The sequence below is a fragment of the Cynocephalus volans genome, chromosome 7 (assembly GCF_027409185.1).
Source record: "Cynocephalus volans isolate mCynVol1 chromosome 7, mCynVol1.pri, whole genome shotgun sequence".
Classification (NCBI taxonomy): Eukaryota; Metazoa; Chordata; class Mammalia; order Dermoptera; family Cynocephalidae; genus Cynocephalus; species Cynocephalus volans.
The window spans coordinates 111,009,518-111,035,294 of record NC_084466.1 but is presented as its reverse complement, the minus strand read 5'-3'; the positions used below and the strand labels follow the sequence as shown (position 1 = coordinate 111,035,294).

Below are 25,777 nucleotides of genomic sequence, written 5' to 3'. Positions count from 1 at the left end.
ATAATTATATCCTTAAACCTCTTTTAATCTCCAAATGACACAATAACAAAGTAATAGTTTTGCCTGAAATAATGCAACTATCCTGGATACAACAGAAAACATGTTAATCCCTTTCCCACAAGAGGAGGTTAAGTCTCCAGGTAATGTTTGCTATTTTCCTGATATCCCATGACTTAAATAAAAATACTATGATGCGATGTTAACAGTATTTAAATACTGATATAAAGCATTAACTTTTATTTTACATGATAAAGAATAAGAGGAACCAAACCCAAGATAATTGTTTAATGTATATATATTACATAAACACACAGAGAGATATATTCTTAACAAAATAGGGAGGACAATTATAGTCCTTGTTTCTGTAACTGGTCACGTGGTTGTAGCTGGTATTTATAACTACCTTCTACTCCCTGATCTGTATTCCCTTTGTCTTCAGCAAATGGCTCAACTGGTCATGATTTTCTACCCAGTGGGGTGACCCAAACTTCATCCCTGGAGTTTGGGCCATTCATAGTCTTCCCTGGATTGGATTGTTGTAATTTCCATTTTACCTTAATAATAGCACATGGTTGTACTAAGAGACAACTTAAGGAATCTCTTGTATTCCAGACATAATCTTCCTTACCTCCACTGTGAAGTGGTTGTCCAACTTCCCCTTGGTAGTCCAGATCAATGCCCCAGCCAAGACTAAAACTCCCTTCTTAGCCTGTTGACTCAGAGGCATTAGGAACCCAAAGTTGCTGAATGGTAGCCTGAACTTCCAGTGCAACTAAATCATTGTTGTGTCTCCTGGTGGAAGCATTTCTCCCTCTGGAACTAAGACCTCTAGGCTAGCAGAGCATAAAGCTGAGGAGACAGAAAGCAAACATTTTTCTAGTAGGTCACTAGGGGTAATAATGAGTGGTGTCACTTCCATTTCTACCCCTTGATTCCTGGATCCATCGATCCAGGCTATGGGAGAAATAGTACCATATACTGGGTGCTGATTTAGAGCACATACAGCCTTCTGGTGAACATTGTCCCAGCCCTGCAAGGCATTGTCACCTAGCTGGCACCGTAACTGTGACTTCAAAAGACCATTCCACCATTCTATCAAACTGACCACTTCAGGATGATGGGGAGCCTCGTAAGACCAGTGAATTCCACAAGCACAAGCCCATCGCTGCACTTTTTTGGCTGTAAAGTGAGTTCTTTGCAATGTGAAGTTCAGAAGCAATGCTGTGCGGATTAAAATGATGGTGAGTGAGGCATTCCATGAGTCCATGGATGGTAGTTTTGGCAGAAGCTTTGCATGCAGGGAAGGCAAATCTATATCCAGAGTAAGTGTCTGTTCTAGTAAGGATAAAATGCTGCCCCTTCTATGACGGAAGTGGTCCAGTGTAATCTACCTCCCACCAGGTAGCTGACTGATCATCCTAGTGAATGGTGCCATGTTGGGGGCTCAGTGTTGGTCTCTGCTGCTGGCAGATTGGGCACTAAACAGTTGCCATAACCAGATTGGCCTCAGTGAGTGGAAGTCCCTGTTGCTAAGCCCACACTTAACCTCCATCTCTCCCACCATGACCTCTTTTTCATGAGCCCTCTGGGTGATGACAGGGGTGGCTGGGGAAAGAGGCTGACTAGTATCCACAGAACGGGTCATCTTATCCACCTGATTGTTAAAGTCCTCCTCTACTGAGGTCACCCTTTGGTGTGCGTTCACATGGGAAACAAATATCTTTACATCCTTTGCCCACTCAGAGAGGTCTATCCACATACTTCTTCCCTGAATTTACTTGTTACCAATTTTCTAATTATGTTCCTTCCAAGTCCCTGGCCATCTGGCCAAACCATTGGCTACAGCCCATGAATCAGTATATAACTGCATGTCTGGGCATTTCTTCTTCCAAGCAAAGTGCACATCCAGATTCACTGCCCAGAGTTCTTCCGCCCATTGAAAAGATTCTCCTTCAACACTGTCCTTCAGGGATATCCCAGAAAGGGGCTATAGTGCTATAGCTGTTCACTCTTGGGTGGTGCCTGCACATCACATAGAACTGTCTGTAAACCAGGACCTAGTCTTCTTTTCCTCTGTCAATTGATCATAGGGTACACCCCATGAGGCCATAGGTGCAGGCTGAGAGAGAAAAGGTAGTGTAGCAGAAGTAAGAGCCATGGGCATTTGGGCCGCTTCTCCATGGAACTTAGTTGTGCCTTCAGAACCTACTTGGGATCAATCACATATATACCATTCCCACTTGATGATGAAGTGCTGCAGTGCATGCCCAACCTTGTGGCTTGCTGAGACAGATAACACCCTGGTTGTGATGGGCAGCTCAAGTCACATGGTAACTTTGTGGCCCATAGTCAAGTGTTTAGTTTCTATTAAGGCCTAGTAGCAGGCCGAGAGCTCTATCTTAAGGGGGAGTAGTTACCTGCAAATGATGGAAAGGTTATGCTCCAAAATCCTATGATTCACCTCTAGGGACCTGCTAAAGACTCCAAAGAGCATCCCTATCTGCCACTGATACCTCAAGGACCATTGGGTCTGCTGGATCATATGGTCCAAGGGGCAGAGCAGCTTGCCCAGCAGCCTGGACCTGTTGCAGAGCCTTCTCCTGCTCTGGGCCCCACTCAAAACAAGCAGCTTTTTAGGTCACTTGGTAGATGGGCCAGAGTAATACTCCCAAATGAGGAATGTGCTGCCTCCAAAATCCAAATAGGCCCACTAGGTGTTGTGTCTCTTTTTTGGTTGTAGGAAGGGACAGATACAACAACTTATCCTTCACCTTGACATGCCCCACATCACTGAACCTGTAGAAATTTAACTGAGGTAGATGTTGCCTGAATTTTAAAAGGATTTATTTCCCATCCTCTGACACACAAACATCTTACTAATAAATCCAGAGTAGTTGCTACTTCATGGTCACTAAGTCCAATCAGCATAATGTCATCAGTGTAATGGACCAGTATGATGTCTCGTGGAAGGGAAATATGATCAAATCCCTGAAAACTAAATTGTGACATAGGGCTGGAGAGTTGATATACCCCTGAGTTAGGACAGTGAAGGTATGTTGCTGGCCTTACCAGCTCAAAGCAAACTGCTTCTGGTGAACCTTATAAACAGGGATGGAGAAAAGTCATTTGCCAGCTCAATAGCTATATACCAGTTATCAAGAAATGTGTTAATTTGCTCAAGCAATTAAACCAAATCTGGTACAGCAGCTGTAACTGGAGCCACCACTTGATTAAGGCTTCAATAATCCACTGTCATTCTCCAGCATCCGTCTGTCTTCTTCACAGGCCAAATAGGAGAGTTGAATGTGGATGTAGTGGGAATAACCACCCCTGCATCTTTCAAGTCTTTAATGGTAGCACTAATCCATGCAGTCTTTCCAGGATTGCAGTCTTATTTTTGATTTACTATTTTCCTAGGTAGAGGCAGCTCTAATGGCTTCCATTTGGCCTTTCCCATCATAATATTCCTCATTCCACAGGTCGGGGAACCAATGTGAGGATTCTGCTATCTGCTAAGTATGTCTATTCCAATTATGCATTCTAGAACTGGGGAAATACCACAGGATGGGTCTGAGAGCCCACTGGACCTACTATGAGTTGGATCCAAGCTAAGACTTCATTAATCACCTGGCCTGCATGAGTCCCTATTCAAACTGGTGGGCCACTGTGACATTTTAGGTCTTTAGGAATCAATGTCAATTCAGAGCTAGTGTTCAGTAGTCCCTGAAAGATCTGATTATTTCCCTTTCCCCATTGCACATTTATTCTTTTAAAAAGCCATAGGTCCTTTTGCGGAAGGATGAGAGAAAGACTAATTGTATAAATTTTTGGTAGTATACTAGTGTCCTTACTCAAGAGGAACCAGCCACCTCTTTGTTCAAGGGGTTCGGGGAATGAAACTAGCTCAAGTTGGGGAGTTTATAGAGGGGGTCCTGTTCCCCACTTTTATGATTTGAATTAGATTTTGTTCACTTGACCTAGAAGTCATCTGCTTATACAAATCAAGTAAGAATTTACTAGGCTTCCTACCTATTTGACTTCTGGGAACAATATGATTAACTAGCCAGTGCCATAGATCTACACAAGTCAGACTATTCTGGTTGTTGTTTTGCCTCTGCTGTCAGTTTTGATAACTATGCCCACCTTGCTTTTGAAGATTGACTGCCACCACTGGGCCACTGTTACCTCAGGATCCAATAATCCCCATTTCATTTAAGTTTTCCAATTGAGTGACTGTGGCACCCACTATAAGGTTCAGTCTACAGAGAAGAGCCAGACCTTGTCAGGGATGTTGGAGCTCCTCTCACAAGTCTATTTCTCAATGTATTGGTGGAAATTATGTCTTCTGGAGCCCCCCAGTGTGAGTGACTAAGTTTTATATGACAAATCCACGGTAGCAGTCCAATCTTCCTAAGCCTTTGACTTTCTTCCTCTACAGCTGACCAAGGGAGATTGGGCATCTTTAGCTTGCTAACAATGAGCCATCTTTTGATCCATGTTTCAGCCAACCAACCAAACAAAAAACTGTTGCACCTTTCCTAACTTCCTGAGGTGCAACATTAAATGCAAAATCTCTGCTTATGGGCCCATATTACTAAATCCATCCTGATCCAACTTTATGTTCCTTCCACCATTATCTCACACCTTTACTATCCATTCCCTTACAACATGCGCTCTTACTGTCCTTATAAAACCACCAATGCCCCTCCCCACTATAACTCATTAAACTATTAAACCATTAATCCATACATGAGTGCATAGTCCTCAGAATCCAATCATCTCTTAAAGGATCTACCTTTCAAATAACATATTAGGGGTTAATTTTCAACATGAGTTTTGGAGCAGACAAACATTCAAACCATAACAATGACAGACTTCCAAGATAAAGATAAAGATTTCTGTAAACCAGAAATAAGAAGAAAAAGTAGTGAGCAAGAATAAAGACGGGTGGTGAGCATCAAAAATTTAGCTTTTTTTTTGGTTAACACAGTGTTTCACTTAAAATAAGGCTTAAAACTAGGATCAATAATAGAATGTAGAGGCTGCTAATAATTGGAAGCCTCAAGTGGGTCTGCTGCCAAAAGTCACAAAAGAAGAACTGTATATACCAAACAGAGGGGCTGGGGAGTATGATACAAAGTCATGACTTCTTGAGCTGGAACTGCACCAATCATCACATTAGATTAATGGCAGGATCTATGAAATTCTCAGTATGATTGATGCTGGAGGAGAGGATCTGGGGAGGTCCGATGGCCAACCACAAACCACGCTGTCCTCTTACCAGGTTCTGGACTCTGCCACAGGAAAGAATTCCAGAGCAGAGTCACAGTAGAAAGTGAAAAAATGTTTAATGTAATGAATAAGAGACACAGACTTTACAGAGAAAGTTCAGCTTAGCTCCAGAAATTGAGCAGGGCCCACACAAAGTTTAATACAAACATAAGAAACACACATTTAAAGTTCAGTACAGAGTACAGGCTGTCTCAAGAGAGTGAGCAGCCAGCCACTTGCTGAAAGTGATTTGATGCAAAAAGAAAGAAATACACACTCCATAGGCAGAGTGTGGGCTGACTAGGATAGTGAGCAGAAGCCCCATCTTCTGCTGGGATTCAGCTTTTCCAGTGTCACTGTCCAATGCACACTAATGCTACCTAATGAATATTCACTTGAGGGTGTGATTCCCAATTATGTAACCTAGTCTTGCATGTGCTCAATTGGTCTCTTTTTAGGGCATTTTCATTGGTCAAATTTTATCATATGCACCAGACATATTCAAGAATATTCTGTGATCTTAGCACCCCCACTGTAAAGTCATTCAAAGGATAAACTCCCTTCCTTGAAGCATGCTCACTCACTGGGGTCATATTAGCCTGTATAAATTCCTTTCACTGAGTATGCTCATCTGTTGGGTTTGCATAAGCCTACCCTTCGTGATCTCAGTTTCCCTTGGTTGGTGCTAAAAATAGGTCCAACAAGCAACAGTTACTCTCCTCTAGGGCATGGCCTAGAGGAGGGATGTAAGACCTTGGGGAGTGGCTTGAAACCCACAGGTGTGTTCTGAAACCCAAACCTGGGGGAACTGAGCACCTCCTATTTCATGATCACAAATAAGTGAAACCTTCCTCTTATTGTAAGAGCAAGTTCTAAACTGGGTTTTTGATACAAAAACATCTTTAGATAGAGAAAGCTGAGCTCAAAGAGAGAAGAAAACAAAAATAAACACAAAAAGGGAGTCTATAAACCCAAATTCTAAATCAAAGTATGAAAGCTAATTCTATGAAATTAACTCTACAAAATAAATAGTAAATATTAATTAACTCAAATGAAAATAATTTTATAAAACAGATGTAGAACAATCTATATTTATTAATATAAAATAATCATTGTATATTGCTCAAAATTATAAATTATTAATTAATAAAAAGCAAATGCTACAAAACATGAGTAGTCATAAATGAAAAGTAGGTAAGATGCAAAAAGATTATACTAGAATTCCAAGATAATGCAAAATATAGATCCAGAAATTAATTTTGATGAGCCAAAATTTAATCAAATCCCTGTATATATCTATACTAAGATCAGTTAAAAAGAGAATGAATAATTTGGAAAGATGCACTGAGTAAAACATGTAGATTACAGTTTGTTGAGTTTTCTTCTCCAAATTGCTACCTGTAATTTTTGTCCATTTTATTTTGTTTTTTGTTTCCCTTCATGTTAGAGATACTAATCCTCTTTCTAGTTCTTTTGTAAATATTTATCCAAAAAACATTTTGCATTTTAACTTAGTCTGTATACCTTGCTAAAGATTTTTCATAGCTGAAGCCTTACTAATTCTTTATGTTCTCTGTTTACTTTCTTGTTTAGAAACATTTGCAACAAAATCTTATACAAATATTCACCTAATTTTAAAAATAATTTATTTTAGCACATAAATGTATATTAAATTTATTTTGCACTTCGTGAGCTGTGAGATAATGATCTAAAAAATTTTGACAATACCATATGTTTAAAAATTTCCTTTCACTGCTTAAAATAGCATCTTTATTAAATATTTAGTTTCTCTATTCACTTAAATCCATTAAGGGTTTCTTATTAACTCTAATGCTCTATTTTTTAAATATTGCAAATGCTATATAATTTTTATTACAACTATTGAAGTAAATCATGATATCTCAACATTAATTTAGAACACATGCAGCTATATCATGTATCATATTACGTGAGGCTAAAGAGAACTTCTAATATGAGAAATTTTAGAACATAGAATTGGTAATGGGGGAAAAAATGGCATACAGAGGAATTCTAAATTATAAAGCCTTTGCTGTAAAATTTATAGTGGTATGTTAACCAAACACCACCACATGAATTGACAGTGGAGGAAAAGCCAAAAATATCAGTTTGTTTCTGAGGGATAGAGATCAACTATGTCAACCAAAACTAGGACTAGCGCACTCAGGTGGACATTCAAATATAAGACATAAATGACAGAGTTTTCCATATGGGTTTGTGAGTAAAGGTGAAGATACCCAAAATGAAATATTTTTGAATATTTCACCTACATTAAGCAAATGATCAGAGGAAAAAAAGTTCGAATACTAGAATGAGAAAAATGTTAAAACTTAGGAATGAGAACCAGTCCATTGTGGTTCAAGAAAAAAATCTGGAGAATGAGCCAATGTCACCAAACTACTACAAACTTGTGGGTATAATGAGGGAGATATACATAATCAGCTTCCTTAAAGAATTTGTGGATGTGACTATAGCACTAGCACAAAAACACCACTTCAAAAACATGCAATTTTATTGGTTATAATTTATCTCCTTGAAACAGCCCTTCACTGTCAAGGAGCCTCAGTTTTACCAACTCTATATTTGTTTTTAATATGGTGATAAGCATCACAATAAAGTATAAAATGCCCGGAAGAGATTAAACATCATTTTGAGGCTTCGTTTTGTCCTTGGAGGAACCACATATCAACATGAATGTCTTTGTATGATATGGTTCTAATTTCCATTGTCCTTACTTCAGTAAATAAGAAACTTCTAATAAAATGATTTAATCAAACCAGGTAAATAATATGACACCTCTATCATAATATGATGATGCTAATTTATGAAGCAACTGGGTTGGTGAAATCTCGGAATTGCTTTCTTTTATTTCAAGAGCAGTAAGCAGGCTGTCACAGTGAGTGAATAATTCATTAATTAATTCAACACACAATTATTAAGTGCCTAACAAGTTCCTCTACTTCTCAGACTGTAGCTGGTGCAAATATGAACAAAACATCGCTTCTTGTGAGAGGACAGTCAAGAAGATAATTACAAACAATGTGATGAGTGTTACAATAGGGCTGTGTTTTATGTACTATCAGAATGAGATTGTCTTTCCTTATTGGAATATTTCTAAGAAAGTATGATTGGAATTATGATGATGGTAGACATATAGATTGATATTAGGTTATAAAGATCTTTTTATGCATTCTGTAAAATGTCAAGTATCAATTAAGATTCCTAAGAAAGTGCATGACATAATCACATTTCATTTTTAAATGAGTCTTTTGGGGTTTTTTTTTTTAATCAAAACATAATTGATTATACATATTTGCGGGGTACAGAGTTGAATATCTGTGCCTGTGTAAAACATGTGGTGATCAAATCAGGATAACTAGCATGTTCATCATTACAAAACATAATCATTCCTTGTGTCCATTAACCATTTTCTCCCCAACCCTTTCCCTCTCCCCCTTTCCCTCCTCTAGTCACCACAGTTCAGCTCTCGACTTGTGAAAGTTCAACATATTATTTCCTTCCTTCCTTCCTTCCTTCCTTCCTTCCTTCCTTCCTTCCTTCCTTCCTTCCTTCCTTCCCACTTGTAAGTAAGTACATGTGATATTTCTCTTTCTGTGCCTGACTTTTTAAATATATATTTTATTTATACTTTAAAATATAATTGATTGTACGTATATGTGAGGTGCAGCATTGAATATTGATACCTTTGTGCATTATGTTATGCTCAGATCAGGATAATTAGTATATTCAACATTACACAATGTTATCATTTTTTGTGGCCCTTTACCAATTTCTCACTAATCCTCCCTCTTCCCACCTCTGGTAGCCTCAGATCCACTATCTCCTTTTGAAAGTTCCACTAATTATTGTGATTGTTGTATCTTGCTTTCTTTTTTTATTTATTTGTTTATTTTTTCACACCTACTTATGGGTAAGGACGTGTGGCATTTCTGTTTCTTTTTCTTTTTTTCTTTTTTTTATTGATTATCTATATTTGTGGGGTACAGAATCAAATATCAATACATGTGTAACATAAGTCCATTTAAAATAGTCTCCAAAAAAATGAAATACCTAGGAATCAACTTAACCAAGGAGATGAAAGATCTCTAAAACAAGAACTACAAATTGCTGCCAAAAGAATTTGAAGAGGATACAAAAAGATAAGACATTCCATGCTCTTGGACTGGAAGACTTAACATTGTTAAAATGTCCATACTACCCAAAGAGATCTACAGGTTTGATGTAATTGCCGTCAAAATACCAATGGCATTTCTCTTTCTTTGCCTGATTTATTTCACTTAACATTATTTTCTCTAAGTTCATCCATGTTGCTGGCAGAGTAGTATTCCATTGTGTATATATACCACAATTTCCTTATCTAGTCGTATGCTGAAGGACATTTAGGTTGGTTCCAACTCTAGGCTATTGTAAACAGAGCTGTGATAAACATGGGAGTGCAGGTATCCCTTCGACATGATGATTTCCATTCCTTTGGGTATATACCAAGCAGTGAAATTGCTGGATTGTAAGGCAGTTCAATCTGTAGTTGTTTGAAGAAACTCCATACTGTTTTCCATAATGGCTGTCCCACCAGCAGTGTAGGAGTGTTCTCCTTACTTCACATCCTCGCATTTTTTATTCTGTCTTCTTGATAATGGCCAGTCTAACTGGAGTGAGATAGTATCTCAGTGTGGTTTTGGTTTGCACTGCCTGGATGCTAACTGATGTTAAATATTTCTTCATGTGTCTGTTGTCCATTTGTGTGTCTTCCTTTGGGAAATGCCTGTTCATATCCTTTGCCCATTTTTAATCAGGTTACTTGTCTTTTTACTGTTAAGTTGTTACAGTTCCTTGAGTATTCTGGATATTAATGCCCTGTCAGATGCATAGTTTGCAAATATTTTCTCCCAGCCTGTGGGTTGTCTTTTTGCTCTGTTAATTGTTTCTTTTGTTGTGTGGAAATTTTTTAGTTTGATACAACACCATTTCTTGATTTTTTTTTCTTTTGTTGCCTGTGTTTCTGGGATCTTATTTAAAAAGTTTTTGCCCAGTCTACTTCCTGAAGTGTTTCCCTTAATGTTTTCTTTTAGAGATTTATAGATTCAAGTTCTCTTCCTTCATTAATAACTTGTTATCCTCTGAGTTCCTGATACTATAAAACAAACCTCACAGATTGTGGTTGGGTTTTGAGTAAGTAAAAAATTAACTATATAAACTCATATAAATTAATAAATTTTTTGTAAAATAAAAAAATTATACAAAGACTATTACTCAAATGAATAGGATTAATATAAATTTGTTCAAGAGTTAAATAAATATTAGTTAACTCTGTGTTTCACACAAACAGTGTCATACCTCATGATCTGCATATGTAATACATTGGCCAAAGAGAAACACTGGAGAATATAGACACATACACACAAACACACACACACAAACTACATATATAAATTACAAAAACTGCAATATGCACATGCATATATATGTGATGATTCTTCTTACACTTTTCTCTTGCTTTTTATTATCTCCCTTTTCACATACTAAAATTCTACTTTCCCTTGTATATGCTACTGTTTTGTAAATGAATTTCTCACCAGCCTGCTTCACTCATTTACATAGCCTTCCTGACTATAGGAGCCACTTGACTAAAGCATATATTGTTATAATTTAAATGGTTACAAAATAAACAATGTTTTAGTTTAGAACCTTAAAGAATTACTGCATGTTTCTGAGTTTAACTGTTATAAAAATGCCTGAAAGAAATCAGGTTCTGTGAGATGGATTCATGGAAATTAAACTCTTAAATAAATTAATAAGTACATTAAGTTCTAATCTATTTCACATATTTCAGATTGCACAAATTTCAAATATTTCTCTCTAGGTTAACTATCTTTGGAAATCAATTTATGAATCTAAAGTTTGTGGAGAAAAAAGGGAAAAATATATATTACTTATTGTCAGTCATGAGCCAGAAAATTTGTATACACACAAATTAACATGCTATGAAACACATAAAAAAATATATAATGGAATAATACTCACCAATGAAAATGAATGATCTATTGATTCAGTCAACATTGTAGATGAATCTCTAAATAATTATGTAGAGTAAAAGAAGTCAGGGGCCCTACCCTGTGGCTCATTTGGGAGAGTGCGGAGCTGGGAGCGCAGTGGTGCTCACGCCGCGGGTTCAGATCCTATATAGGGATGGCCTGTGCACTCACTGGCTGAGCGTGGTGCGGACGACACCAAGCCAAGGGTTGCGATCCCCTTACTGGTCACAAAAAAAAAAAAAAAAAAAAAGAAGTCAGAAAAACCTAATCCCTATTGTATAATTCCATTCAGATGAAATTCTAGAAAATGCAAACTAATCTATCATGAAAGAGCTCACACACTGATAGGCAATTTTAAATGCACTTTGGGCCCTTAAAACATATAAAGAATTCAAAATTGCATTCATGGCACAATGTAACTGCTACTTAATGTTTGCTATTCTTAGCATCATTGTTACTAATATTGAGTTATGTTGCAAACATCTCCCATTTTGTGACTTATCTTTTTTCTTTTTCAATGAATAGAAGTTTTATATTTCAATGAAGTTAAATTATTCAGTTAAAATAAACCTAATTTTAGTACTTTAAACTCTTCACTATATGGTGCAGATCTTCATTTCTAATGTACCGCATATTAATTTTTTTGTAGGTCATCTAGATTAATTTCAGTATTCTTAGCCTATCCCAAATTTCTAAACTCCATGTTTCTTCTCACATTTTTCTTTTCCTTTTCATTACTTTCGTTTGAATATCTGCATATTAAAATTCTACTTCTTACTAAAAACTTGAATCAAGTGACTGCTTTTACTCTGATACCTTTTTTTTTTTTTTTTTGTCTTTTTCGTGACCAGTACTCAGCCAGTGAGTGCACCAGCCATTCCTATATAGGATCCGAACCCGCGGCGAGAGTGTCACTGCGCTCCCAGCGCCGCACTCTCCCGAGTGCGCCACGGACTCGGCTCCTTTTTTTTTTTTTTTTTTTTTGAAAGCCATTTCTCCTAAGCTGAAACTCCCACAAGGGTCTAAATATCTCGTGTATTTACTACATTTTACCTTGGATTAGATTTAATGACATACAATCATTATCATCTGCACTAATCATTCTTGACAGTGTAATTTTTAAGTTCTCCCATATTTCTTAAGCCAAGTTTTTTACAATAAACAGTTTTGAATAAATAAAAGTATTGACTAAAAAGTCATCAGTATTGCAAACATTCTTTAAAATTTTATTATTCAATTATAGTAAATGTTTTTGTCTTAACATTCTTCTCTCAAAAAGTGAAGTAAAAATGTGAAATAAGCTAATCTTATTGTTTTAGTCTTATACTTTTGACTCTTTTCCTCTTCTCTGTCCATTTCATGCTCTTGTAGTCTGGGTCCTTGTTTTCCAGACCATTTTTGAATGTACAGACATGGTATTACTCCTGACAGGCTGCCAGTTGCTTCTGACAGCAGTTCCTCATATTGAAAACACCTACTTTTTTGTATGTGGACAAATATCACACTTGATTGGATGCTTCCTTTAGAATTAAAATGAGAAAAGGGGTCCAGAAAATTTGACAACAGAGAAATACAGACATACTTGATGCATATTATGCTGGAAGCAATTACCTTATTGAAAATTTTGATTTTTTGATGACTGCACATTAGTCTGTTACTTCAGAAGTTATGTGACAAACACATATTTATTGCTCTACCAAAACTGAGCAATCAACCCTGACAACTTAAAAAGCTTTTCTTCTATCATGTACAGGAAATTCAACAAAATATACATTACTTTTCTCACATGGCAATGACCTCTATAAACTCAAAATAGCAATCTTCAGTTTTAAAGACAACTGAATTATCTGAAGCACATACATTTGATATAAAATTTTAGACTCACAGCAGGAAATCGAAGACATGGATTACAATTCTTGTGACAAAATAATTACTTTTAACTGTCAGATAATAGGTGTACACATTAGAATGATTATTATTCATCTCAAATATTTGCACTAACATCATTTGCAATCCTTCACTTAAGAAGAAGAGGATCAGTAAATCTTATAAAAATATCTTCTGTAAATATAACTCTAGAATTGATAATGATGGAAAGGGCTTTACAAAGAAATCACTTAATATTAAAATTATATGTTATGTGTTTCATGTGGAAAGGAAAGTGGAAGCATGTCACTCATGAACATAACACCTCTAACAGAGGACATGTGATAGAAAAACATGGATAGTGGACAAAAAACTGGACATAAATTTTATATGGCCACTATCATTGAGACTTTAGGCAAGTTTCTTAACTATTTTGCAGTTCGGTTTCCTCAGCAGGAAAAAAGAATTAAAAAGACTGGTCCCACCTACATAACAGTATTGTTATAAACGGTAAACTCAAAAAATGTTTAAACACTTCAAGGTGTTATGTAAATGTATAGCATTATTATTTCTGTTCTGAAAAATCAGTGAATTTATACAAACTCATTGTCCCAAGAGGCATCAATACATTTAATAATCCAAATTAATAGAGAAACTCTCTATAATAATTGTTTACTGTTACATTTTGAGTAGTTTAGTAAGCCACTATCTTTTGTCAGCCACCTGTGAGGTAATTTTGTTTACATCATTTTTTCTAATCATTTGCAATTCATAGAAAAAAACTTGCAATTATGCTTTCAGCCTTCTTTATAATTTTTGATTAACTCATTGCCTATTGTAGTAAAAACTGAATAAATAATTTGGAAACCATGCAAAATCTAAAAGATTGTATTTGTGTGATTAAACTACCTTTCCCCTTTTCGTTTGAAAACATAGGTTTTGAATTAATTATTTGGGTCAAAAGAAGTTGAAACACAGTAAAGATTAGATGGTATATGAGCACTAGTCTCAACCTTGAAGATACTACAGGAGTGAAACACTGAAACAATCCTGGAGCAAGAGATGGTGATTTAGAACCTGGTGTTGGAAGAAGCAAAAGGCAGACAATAAATGAAGAGGACCAATTGCCACAGAACTTTCTGGCTGTGTTCTTTTCTCAACTCCACTCTTTCCTGGGTGTGGCTCATTGTATTTCCCAATACTGCCTTGAGGCATAAAAGCAGCAGTACTCATGCCTCATAACTTGAAAGGAGACATATAATACCAGGGCAACATCTAGGATTAGCTGAGACTGGAAGTGGACACATTGCCCAACAAACTGGGAGGTCCTGAGAATTCTGTTTTTATTCCTTTCCCCAACCAAAGAGAGTAGGCTATGCAATTTTAACAGATGGCTATGGTCTTTATTCCCAGAAATAAGGATTGCTTGGAGGCAAGAGGGAGAGATTTAGATCATATTGCAACACCCGTACATCCTAGCCCTTTCTTGCTTTCTCCTCTGCTGTCTTCCACTCTCTGTAAACATATTGTAAAGCACAGCTCATGCAAAGAATCTCTCCTTTCTCCCCAAGCACACATTACTAATATACTATCTCTAAAACACATTGATGTTTCCTCATTCCCTATCTCAAGCCAAGTGAAAATGACTTCAGAACTACTTACTGAATTTGAATCCTGGAGTATGAGAGAAATGGGGTTACCAGATTCAGACTTGAAAAATGCAAAAAGCTGGAGACTGGTGGGAGGGACTGTGGAGGCAGAGTGAAGAAAGGCAGTTGCACTGGAAGGACTTGTACTTTTGGAATTTGATGGGGCAGTTGTGTTTGTCCCTTTCAAAAGACAGAGACTCCAAGGAAGGGATCCAGGCTTGATTGATCTCAGTTAAAATAAACACAAAACAAAATAAAACTTATCTAAGTTTTATTTTACGAACCACCTGGAGTCAAGAGAAACAACTGGAGTCAAGAGGTGGCATAAGGAGTGAGTGAGGAATAGTTGCTAGAAGATTGGAGGAGTGAGTTATAAGCAGCCAGACAGAGGACTTTGAATAGCCAGGGGAAATCTCAAGTCTCTGAAGAACCAAGGACAGCATCTGACAAGTGACAATGTTTGAACATGTAACCCCAAAAAACAGCAACAGTGCAGTTAAAACTGCACCGACCAAGTGAAGCTTTTCTGCGCTTCATCCCTCCCGCTTCCACCTACCTTGGAAGTGCTAGAAGCCGCACCGTGAATGGGAAAAGAAGAGTAGAATAAATGGTGGGAAATACTAAAGAAAGTGTATTTTCTACTTTTCAGTCCTTAGATTTCATAGACTGGGGTCAACCTGAGATGGATGAGAAGAGCATATTTGATGTTAGAGTAGGATAAAGTTTGATTTTTTTTAAAAAATTGATCTATCATATGCATAGTGATCTATATATAGAGAAGGTGCACATAATGTACAGCTTGATGAATTTTCACAAAATGAAAACTCCCATGTATCTAGCACCCAGATTAGAAAATGAGATATTACACCTTCATATCTGCCTTCTTTCTAAATCTAATTAATATACTTTAAGGTATTTTAGCTTTCTCTATATACTAAACTCCACATGACTTCAAGTTTTTTTTTTTTTTTTTTTTTGCAATCAATATTAAATTAACATTCACATATTTAGTCTTTCTGGGTTTTTTTTCTTCTTTTTTTCCCTCCTACATTTCCATGTTTCCATCTGGAAATATTTGTGGGCTCCATTTTAATAGGTCATTTTTGCAAGCTTGATGGCAACAAATCTCTTTAAATTTCATTTCTAAGAAACCATTTACATTCTTAGCACTTTAAAAAAGTCATTCCATTTTATTCTGTCTTCACTGCTTTTATTGTAACATCAGCTGCTATGATTTTTATTGTTTTTTTTTTAAGATAATTTGTATTCTTTCTCTGACTACTTTAACAATTTTATACTTGTTTTTTATTTTAGCTGTTTGGCTAATGTATGTCTCAGTATGATGTTCTCTACATTTATTTATCCTGCTTAAAGTTCGCTGATCTTGAATCTGTTTGCTGATATCTTTCATCAGTTTTGGAAAATTCTCTGTCATATATTTCCAAATACTGTTTCTACTCTAATTTTTGCTTTAGTGTGTATTTCTGGAAATCAAATTGTCACAGTACTAGGATTAATAGTTTTCTGTTGGTCTCAAGATGTTGACAAAAATCATAATAATGTATCTATTTAAATTTACATCTTTTAATATTGCCTGACATATAATTTATTAAGAAATGTTAGGCGTTATGATTATTATTACGAAACAGTCTGGAAAATAACGTGGTAAAAGTTAACATTATAAAAACATATCATTAGAAACCTAAAATCATCAAAATTCTTAACTATAATATTATAACAATTGAAGGAGTAGTTATTCTCACTTTTAAACAATGAATTTGAAGATGTTATTGGCTAGGCACCAAGTAAGAAAATTAACAGGTATAAGTATTAGAAAAACATAAATTTAGATTATAATTATTTGCAACTGACATATTAAAAACAAGATATTTCAAGATAATTAATGGAAAAGCCTTTGGGAACCAAATTACCATTAAATAAGCAATCTATATACACCTAGAATATATTAATATCAATAGCTTCTCAAGTTCTAAAAATAGTAAACACGGATTACCATCTCTAATATACTTATGGATTTTACAACTTATAAAAAAAAACAAAAAAGTGAATAATTTACAAAAATAAGGAACATAGTAAATGAACAAAGGACTAATAAAGGGAATACATATGTGTGTATGTATGTGTATGTATATATATGAACAATTTATCTGGTTGAAGTCACATAGTGTCAATCCTCCAACTTTGTTCTCCTTCAATATTATGTTGGCTGTAAGAATCAGTTTTTTCAATTTTCACAAAAATCACAACATGCTGGGATGTTTATTGAGATTGCATTGAATCTATAGATCAAGTTGGGAAGACATCGTCCCAGCCTGACAATATTGTGTCTTCCAATGTATGAACTTGCAATATTTCTTTGTTTAGTTTTTCTTTGATATCTTTCATTAGAATTTTACAGTTTTTCTCATGTAGATCGTATGCATATTTTGGTAGATTTATACATTTTTAATTTTTTTGAGAGTTAATATAAAAGTATTGTGTTTTTAATTTCAAATTCTACTTGTTCACTGCTGGTATATACGAATGTGATTGACATTTATATATTAACTTTGTATCCTGCAATCTTGGTATAATCACTTGTTAGTTCCAAGAAGGTTTTTTTTCTGTCAGTTCTTTCAGATTTTCTGCATATACGATCAAGTCATCTGTGAACAAAGATAGTTTTAGTTTTTCCTTCTCAATCAGTATACATTTTATTCCCTTTTCTTGTCTTATTGCATTAACTAGGACTTTCAGTATAATATTGAAAAGCAGTGGTGAGAGGGGCATCCTTGCCTTGCTGATGACCTTAGCAGGAAAGTGCCAGAGACCAGCTCTGCAGGTTTCGTTGGACCTGAATAGGTGGCGTGGATTTGGTGAAAGAAGAAAGACACGGACCACAGATATCTAGTGCAAGTGTGGACACCAACCACAAGAATCTTGTTTTATTTATATTTTTTACTTAACCTTCTATGTAATGATTTATTTTTTAATTAAAAAACATTTTTTATATCGTATCCATAGAAAGGAAAGATTGAAATGTTCCAAACCATCCATGCTTTCACAAGAACAAAAATGTTCCAAACCACTCATGCTTTGACAAAAACATCTATTCATACATCAAAAGTTTACCTCAAAGTTTATGACCTACCACCAAGAAACTATACAATAGCAACATGTTTAATTCCACAATGTCAGACTTTCGGTCTGAATCACAATTCTTAACCTTTTAAACTTACACATAAACTTATATTCTAAATTCCTATTAAATCTTACTTATATTTAACAATTTAATGTTTTATGTTTTATATTAATTATTCTAATTCTTAACCAAATTCACAATGTCTATAACATGGTTTTTTATAATGAAACTTAATTATAATATTCTATTTTGTAGTACTATTAAAAACAATTACACTTTAAACTAATCTAAACAAAATCTATTAACATCAAAACCTTTTTATATATCTCTACTATTTTACCTATCCATCTCTGTATCAAAATTTTCTGTTTTCTAGACAATTGACTCTGGGAACAGTACAAGGAACAAAGTGAGAAATTAAATGATCCTACTCAAGCTAACAAAAGCACACTGTATCGTTCTTATGACTAAGGAAACAACATGTTCTTGGTAAATCAAATGAAACTGTGGGAATGGGCAAAAACAAAGAAATCTGTAACTGGTTATGATCAAATAATTGTAAACACCACTGCACTTGGACCCACCATCTCCCTGGAGGATGTGGATAGAAATCCAACATAATAACTTTATTCCACACGTACAAGAGCATGACCACAGCCACAATGGGTTAATGCACACATCACTAAGAAGAAAAATTAATAACAAAATTAAATTGAGCCAACCCATACTGAGAACATGCATCAAAAACACCTTTAGTACTGACAATGCCTTTTAAAAAAGCCAATTAATTTTGATGAATTTTTAACATGTCCCTCGAGAAACCCCAGGGCCCTTGGAATCTTCCAAAGGACATGCTAGTATGGCTTTGAGAAACTCCAGGGCCCTTGGAATCCCCCAAAGCCACACTAAGCCAAAAAGTTAGGCCTTTAATTCTGAAAAGCCTTGTCAAGTAAAGGTGAAACAAACGGAAGTCTCCACAGAGCCATGCCACACACACGGGACCCCCTGCAGCCTAGCTGAACAAGGGGTATCGCTCCTCAGGCTCCCTTGCCATTCCCTATAGCAGGATGGCTCTTGACAGGAAAGCATTGGGTTTCACCCAATCACCATTAAGTGTGATGTTAGCTGTAGATTTTTTCAAAATGGTTTTTGTAAAGTTGTGGATATTCCCCTCTATTTCTAATTTTCTGAGTTTTTATAATGAGTGGGTGTTGGATTTTGTCAAATTCATTTTCTGTATGTATTGATATGATTATGTGATTTTTTTTTTCTTCTTTAGCCTGTTGGGATGACAGATTACATTACTTGATTTTGAATGTATTTTTAATTTATTTTATTTTATTTTATTTTATTTTATTTTATTTTGTCAATATACAATGTGGTTGATTATTGTGGCCCATTACCGAAAATTCCTTCCCCCCTCTCTCTCCCCCCTCCCTCACAACAACCTCCTTTCTGTTCACTTGTCCTATCAGCTTCAAGGAGTTGTAATTGCTGTGTTTTCTTCCCTCCCTGCCCCCCGCCCCGGTTATTTGTGTATTTATTTATTTATTTTTAGCTTCTTGGGGAAGTGGGGGAAAATTTTTGAATGTTTAACCAGTCTTGTCTATATGGGATAAATCCCACTTGGTCATGATGTATAATTCTTCTTAATACATTGTTAGATTCAATTTGATAATGTTTCTTAAGGATTTTTGCATCTATGTTCATGAGAGATATCGGTTTGTAGTTTTCTTTTCCAGTAACATTTTTGTCTAGTTTGGGTAGTAGGTAATACTGGTGTCATAGAACGAGTGAGTACATATATTCTGCCTGTTTCTGTCTTCTGGTAGAGATGGTAGAGAACTGGTATAATTTCTTACTAATGTGTTTGGTAGAATTTGCCAGTGAGCCCATCTGGGCCTGGTGCTTTTAGTATTAAGAGGTCACTAATTAATGATTAAATTTCATTAATAGATATGAGCTCATTCAGCTTGACTACTTCTCCTTGTATGAGTTTTGGTAGATTATATCTTTCAAGGAGTTGGTTCACTTTACTTAAGTTATCAAATGTATGTACATAGAGGTCTTTATAGTATTCCTTGATTGTTCTTTTAATATTCATGGGATTCATAGTAATGTTCTTTCTTCCATTCCTGATATTTGTATTTTGTGTCATCTCTCTTTTTTTCTTATTTAGCCTGGCAAGAAGCTTATTGATTTTACTAATCTTTTTAAAAAAGCAACTTTTGGTTCTGCTGATTTTTTTTCTATTGATTTTATATCTTCATTTTCATCAATATCTGTTCTATTATTTTTCTTTTGCTGCATCCCACAAATTTTGATAAGTTGTTTTTATTTTCATTTAGTTCAAAAAAATTTTTTTAATTTTTCTTAAGATTTCTTGTTTGACTCGTTATTTATATGTGCATTGTTTGATCTCCAAGTTTTGGGGATTTTACAGCTATGTTTTTATTATCAATTTATAGTGTAATTCCACTGTGGTCTGAGGGCAGATATTGTGTAATTTCTACTATTTTAAATTTACTAAAGTGTGTTTTGTGGCCCATAATGTGATCTGTCTTGCTGAATGTTCCATGTGAGTTTGAGAAGACTGTGTATTGTGCTGTTATTGCATAATCTGTAGATGTTGCTACATCTAATCGATTGATGGTGTTGAGTCTAACTGTGTTCGTACCAATTGCCTGCTGGATCTGTCCATTTCTGACAGAGGGCTACTGAAGTCTCCAACTATAATAATTTCATCTATTTCCCCTTGTTGTTCTATCAGCTTTTGCCTCACATATTTTGACACTTTATTAGGTACATAAACATCAAGAATTAATATGTCTTCTTGGAGAATTTACCCCTTATCATTATGTAATATCCCCCTTGATTTCTAATTGTTTTCCTTGATCTAAAGTCTGCCCTTTCTGAAATTAATATAGCTACTCCTGCTTTCTTTTAATTAGTGTTAGCATGTTATATCTCTCATGATCTAGTAACATTCAATTTATAAGTGTCTTTATAATTGAAGTGGGATTTTTGAAGACAACATATAATCAGGGCTTATTATTTTTATCCACTCTGACAATCTGTCTTTTAATTGGTGTGGTTAAACCACTGATGTTCAAAGTGATTCTTGACGTGGTTGGATTCGTATCTGCCATACTTGTTACTTTTTTCTGTTTGTTTTTCGGGGTCTTTGTTTCTATTTTTGTCTTCCACTGTTTTTTGCCTTTTGTGGTTTCAGCTAAGCATTGTAGTTCCATGTTCTCTACTTTCTTAACATATCAGTTATACTTCTTTTTAAAACTTTTTTGGTGTTTGCTCTTGAGTTTCAATATATATGTACAACTTACCCAGTCTAATTTCAAATAACGCTATACCACTTCATAAGTAGTGCGAGTACCTTATAAGAATAGAATAATCCTAATTCCTTCTTCCCTTTCTTTGTATCATTGCTGCCTTTCATTTCATTGATATATAAGCATGCAAAAGCATATATCTTATACAAGTATAGATAATAGAATACATTGTTGCTATTATTACTTTAAATTGCTATCTGTTAGATTAATTAAGAATGAGAAAAAATTTTTATTTTACTTTCACTTATTTCTTCTTTGATGTTCTTCCCTTATTTATGAAGATCTGAGTTTATGACCTATGTCATTTTCCTTCTCCCTAAAGAACTTCCGTTAACATTTCTTGCAAGGCAAAAAATTTACTCAATGTTTGTTTGTCTAAGAAAGTTTTTATTTCTCCCTTATTTTTAAAGCATCATTTCACCAGGTACTGAATACTAGGTTGGTGGAATGTTTTCTCCCAAAACTTTATTTTTATTTATTTATTTATATATTTTTTAAAAATTTTACTTCTCAATACACATTGTAGTTGATTTTCATGCCCCTTTACCCATTCCTCTCCACCCCCCCCCCAATATTATCTGTTCACTTGACTTAAATAGTTCAAGGAATTTTTGTGGTTATTCTGTCTTCTTCCCTCCCCCGACCCTTTTTGTGCTTGTTTATTTGTTTGTTTGTTTGTTTGTTTATTTTCAGCTCCCACAAATAAGTAAGAACATGTGGTATTTCTCTTTCTGTGCATGACTTGTTTCACTTAATATGATTTTCACTAAGTCCATCCATGTTGCGAATGGTAGTACTTTAAATATTTAACTTCAATCTATTTTTGTTTTCTTTTTTTTTTTTTTTTGGTGGCTGGCTGGTATGGGGATCCCAACCCTTGACGTTGGTGTTATAACTCTGTACTCTAACCAGCTGAGCTAACTGGCTTGCCCCCTTTTGTTTGATTTTTAAAGCTACTGATAATACATTGCTGGGTCCAAAAGGAAGTCACTATGCATGGACTGGACTTTATGACTTTGATTTTCTTCTCTTTCAAGTATTTCTGACAATTTTCTCAGGTTTTAACTTTAGGGACACATGTATGTTTTCTTTGAGAAAATGCAATATTGAATATTATATTATACTAACATTCCAACCTGACCTTGTAGTGAACCCGGTAACTTTATTAATGGTTGCCAACATGCTGCACCTGAGACAGAATTACCTGTAAAGTAACTAGGAACGGGACTGTGAGCTTGATTTTAAACTTAAGACCAATCAGTTGTGATCTTATAAGATAACCAGTTAAAGGGGTCTAAACCTGAGGTTTAATAAGAACAGAAGGTAGGCCAACATATTATTTAATTTTGTTCTAGGAACTTTCCCTATAAAGTTATATTGGGTAGAATTAAATGAAGAGCTCATAGTGTCAATGATCTTAATCGCCAGGGCTTTGTTAGCTTTTATGAGCACAGCTCAAGGAAAAAGATTTCTATTTTATGAAAAACAATAATTACACATATTTCCTACAGATTAAACTTCCTCATAATTAACCTTCTAATTAACCTCCCATCATCCCTTTTTAAGGATCATAAATATAACTGGTACAGCTTTTTTTTTTTTAACCAAAGAAAGAGGTTTATAAGTATTTACAAAAAACAATCTTTACAGTGATATATTAGCATTGCCCAAAGTTTAGAAGTTCACCAAGCTGATGAGATAAAATACAGTAAGTAGTTAAAAGTGAATAAAAAATGTAAAAATCACTTTAGAATCTACAGTTTTCATTTCATGTTCTTTAGAAAAACTTAAAGGAGTAAAGTATTTAAGATCTATAATCAGTTGGACTATCAAATTTCTGCAATCTGTCATAAAAGTACAGAAAAAATTATAACAAATGGATGGTTTAAGGCCCCAAATTTTCATTTTGTGGATCATAAACATTGATAAACTCATAGTATAGAATATCAATTTTGTTATTTTAAAAAATAAATCCATTACGTCTAGTTGAAATGTTACTTTATAAAATTAAAAGGGACTTTGCTATTTGAGGTTGTTTTATCTCATGGATTTTAGTATTCATAGAGCAGACATATGGCCATTTGATTTTTCAAGCTGCCATTAGATGTCTGATCCTAAGATTGTAATGACAAGGTATAATTATAAAAAAAAAACACACTTAACTTTGGGCATTTTTAATTCATGTAATCTTAAAATTAATCATAATTTAATGTATTCTAATATGACATTATAAAAAATAATATAATTTTAATTGACATAAATATTCACATGCAGGTGTAAAAATAGTACATGATGTGTGTGACTTACTTTCAAATTGTTTAGGAAAAAAAAAGAGGAAGAAAGAGTTCCTATACACAAAGTAGTCACCTATGCACAAAGCAAAAATGACCATTGATTAATTATACCAACAAACATGAAAGTCATTGTCATGTTCAAATGAAGGACCAAGATTTTGTGTGTGTGGTTTTAGATTTTTCTGGTCAGGCAATAGTACAGGGAGATAAATTATTTGTGAATTCCACCCTCTTCTAGATCCTCAGAGGCCTTTATAGTCATGCAGAAGATGAAGACAGAGAAGAAGTAGGAAAAGTACATCAGCTTCATAACTATTTCAGCCAGGAAGTGACATAAATCACTTCTGTTCACACAGAACTCATTTATTAGTTCTTAAAAAGTCTGAATTGATAAGTGTTCTTATAGCTGTCGTTTATGAGTTTACATGTCATACGATATGGAAAAGACATTATTACACACTCAATTTTTTTTTTTATTTTTACCCATTTTTTTTACTACAGGGGTGATATTGTTATAGCACATCATTTATTTGGTTTTCACTAAGAAACTTTTGGTAGTGAGCTATAGGATATCAAATTATGAAATAAATAAACTATAAAATTTAACATATTTAATAACTACTTTTGCTCTGTAAAACTGTTTATTTCCTCTGTGTTTTTCTTCACAGACTCTCCATTCTCTGAAATTGGATTCTATTTGTCTCAGCACCCCTAATATGTGCGTGTCTTTCTCTCTGATTTAATTCTTTATTTTGCATAACGCAATGAAATGATGTCTTGAGTTGGTTCTCATCTGAGCCTTTTCATAGTACTTCTGTGGCCCTAATCAAATCACACAGTTTCTGTTGGCCTCAGCTTTGTGGTCAGTAAGCCAGGGGATAGGATTTTAAAATGGTCCTTTAAAGGCCCTTCAGAGCTAAGGTTCTGCATTTCCAGGAACACTGAACCTAAGCAGTACTCAAGTGTTATATATGTACTCCCCTACAACACTGTAAATCATTAGGTTATTGTTAGCAAGTTTCGGCAAATTTAGTGTTCAATAATCTTCTACCTAAGTCATGAAAATAAAAGCAATTACAGTCAGACATTTGTAATCACTGAAGTTTTCAAGATTCATTTGAAGCAAACTGAAGCTTATTACTTTTTCTAATTAGCAAACCAACTTAAGTGACTCTAATGCTTCCTGCAAATCTAAAGAGAAGTAATAAGTAATGTGAAAGGTGCTGATTAAATTTAATAAATAATCATTAAAGGAAGTTTTATGAACCCAAAAACTAGAGAATAAGAAAGAATTCTTAGGTTACAGGGAACACTAATTTAGAATCCTTTTAAATACTGTGTGTCTAAGAGAATAAAATGTGTTAATAATTTTGTGCATTGGTTTTCTGCCACCAGATTACATAACAATACCTGGCATTTTGAAAATGGTTACAATTCTTAATGTACATTCCTGTTCATTTTTAATTAATTCTATCATCACAACTCAAAAGATGAATAATTATAAGAACATATATAGTTGTGAATACTCAAGACATGCTATTTTGGGGCTAATTTTATTAACACCTTATAAACCTTGTAAAAAGAGCACTAGAATCATACTTCTTTTTCTGATGAAGAAAATGACATGTAGAAACTTTGTTACTTGTTCAACTAATAGGAAGTAGTGCCAAGAAGCTAACAAGGCACTGTCATATGATTAGCAACAATACTGAATTGCCTGTATCTCAAGGCAGGGAATTAGATGTTGACATGATTTGCTAACTCTAGATATTGTACAATGTAATGATGATACCTAAATTGTGGAAAATGATTCCCAGAGAGTTCTCACAATCACACACATCTTTCCCGTTTGGTACTCAAGTTAGGCTTGGTACCCAGATCATCTGATTCAAAGCACTAAATAATTTTTGGTGCACTGTATTTTGTCTTCATCATGGCACAAAATATGGCATGGAATAGAGACATCTAGTGCAAGATTTCTTAAATAATTTCCACTTAACTGACTCATGATAATCCAATACTCACTGTCCCTTTTGAAAAATATACTCTCTCATTCTCTTAACAAGTTGAAGGCTTTCAACTAAAGGCATCTCTTTGGCACCCTACATACTATAGATTCATTAACCAAACCACTGTC

The 25,777-nt window shown here is 34.8% G+C and overlaps 1 pseudogene; it reads right to left on the bottom strand.

The window, feature by feature from the left end:
- Window positions 1-347: 347 nt before the first annotated feature.
- The window catches only part of LOC134381715 (uncharacterized), a 56,233-nt pseudogene continuing 30,803 nt past the window's right edge, over window positions 348-25,777 (bottom strand).